The sequence below is a fragment of the Lactuca serriola genome, chromosome 2, assembly GCF_051521515.1.
Source record: "Lactuca serriola cultivar US96UC23 chromosome 2, Lser_US96UC23_V15, whole genome shotgun sequence".
In the NCBI taxonomy this organism is placed as follows: Eukaryota; Viridiplantae; Streptophyta; class Magnoliopsida; order Asterales; family Asteraceae; genus Lactuca; species Lactuca serriola.
In genome coordinates this window covers 100,314,981-100,316,814 of record NC_136409.1, presented here as the reverse complement: position 1 = coordinate 100,316,814, position 1,834 = coordinate 100,314,981, and the positions used below count along the sequence as shown (strand labels likewise).

General features: G+C 38.9%; 1 long non-coding RNA gene across 1 annotated transcript; it reads left to right on the top strand.

Moving 5' to 3' along the window:
- Positions 1-670: 670 nt before the first annotated feature.
- LOC145090383 (uncharacterized) lies at positions 671-1,319 on the top strand. Its single transcript, XR_013701530.1, has 3 exons — positions 671-917; positions 1,026-1,081; positions 1,229-1,319. It is a non-coding gene; the product is annotated as an uncharacterized LOC145090383 (long non-coding RNA).
- The last annotated feature ends 515 nt before the right edge of the window (positions 1,320-1,834 follow it).

Below are 1,834 nucleotides of genomic sequence, written 5' to 3'. Positions count from 1 at the left end.
GAGGGTTATTAACTCTTCATCGGAGGGTATGGGTTCCATATCGGGGTAGTGTGTGTCAGGTTCTGATGAAGGAGGTGCACAAATCGAGGTTCTCCTTTCATCCCAGGGCAACGAAGATGCATAGAGATCTTTGTCCTAATTATTGGTGGCCTTACCTCACTACAAGAAAATAGCCCTTTAATGACACGTAAACAATGACACTCGCTGATAGACGACGCGCATTTGTAAGTGCCCTAAAAGATAATGTCAGTTTTGCAAAATTTGAAGGATAGAGGTCACGCATTTTTGCGCACCCTAAAATTAGTCTCAGAAAAGAAAAAAAAAGAAATGCGGAGGGCACCTTTCATAAAATGTGCGTCATGTGAATGTGTTGCTTTATAATTTTAAGTGAAACACGCATTTTAGGCGGGAAATGAAATCGACGAAAATTACCCCCGCCTATTGAATCCCAAAATTAACCCCCCCACCTCTTCTACTTAGCAAGAAAAAGCCCTAGGTCCTTCATCTTCATCTTCAGTATCATCAAACATCTCGTTCATCGGATCTCTACTCGATCTCCTTCTTATCAGTATCACCAAACATCTCATTCACCACCTCCGCCCTATCTATAACAAATATCTCTCTCTCTCTCTCTCTCTCTCTCTCTCTCTTTCTCTTTCTCCCATCAACAACAACCTAGGCACCCACCACCCCTCGTCTTCTCTCTGGTTCACCACCGCCACCAATGAAGCCCCATTGTTTTATCCAAAATGGACCCAAAATCATGAACATAATCAAGCCCTCTTGGAATGAAAATCTTCCCGCCCAAATAGTTCTATTGCCGACGTATCGTAGCCATTTATAAGTCGATTTCCTTACCCCAGTATCCCCCAATCGCAAACGAATCAAACCCTAACACTAGATTTTTTGCTAACTAGGTATGTTTTCTTCCTCTTTTTCCTCGATGTCAACTCTAATTTTTTTCATTTACAACCATTTTCGCTTCGATTTTTGACCTAGTTTGTTGTTTCGGTTGTTTCATTCAGGATCAAACGATGAAAGGAGGCAAATCAAGCGGTGCTACGAGGAAAGCCGATACCAAGTACGATTTAATCTAACTATGTTTAAAACATACCATCTGCTAGGGTTTAATGTTGTATTTTTTTTCATCTTCAATGAAATTAGGTTTTTGTTCTTCCTCAGGATCATGATTTCGGTACTTTTTAACAATTGTTTGTTGTAATTTTAGGTTGGCTGTAAAGAAGACTGCAGCCAAGGGGAAAGCAGCTAAGGATCCCAATAAACCTAAGAGACCCGCTAGCGCCTTCTTTGTGTTCATGTTAGCAGCTGTTCTTCGTTTATCACTACCTTCATGTTTTACTTCCATTTCCAAAGTTTAAATATTTTTCCTCTTGTTAATGTTATAAATGGAGGACTTTAGAGAGCAGTTCAAAGAAGATCACCCTGACAACAAATCTGTTGCTGCTGTAAGTGATCTTCCTTTTTGCCTTTTGTCATCGAAACTTCATAAGCTTTGTTTCAAGTATTCTGTATCTAGATTGAGTTGAGTTTGTGTTTTTAGATTTTGATTTGGATTTCACTTGTGTATAATTATCAGGTTGGTAAAGCTGGTGGGCCAAAATGGAAGTCAATGTCCGACTCTGTAAGTAGCACTTACATTACATTACTATGTTTAGTTTTTGAGGCAAAATCATAATGCTCATCAACTTCTTAAGAATTTATAAAAGAAAAGTGATGTAGTATTTAGTTATTTACCTCTGTTTTTTGGATGATGTGAATGTAGGAAAAGGCACCTTTTCAAGCCAAAGCTGACAAAAGAAAGAAGGAATATGAG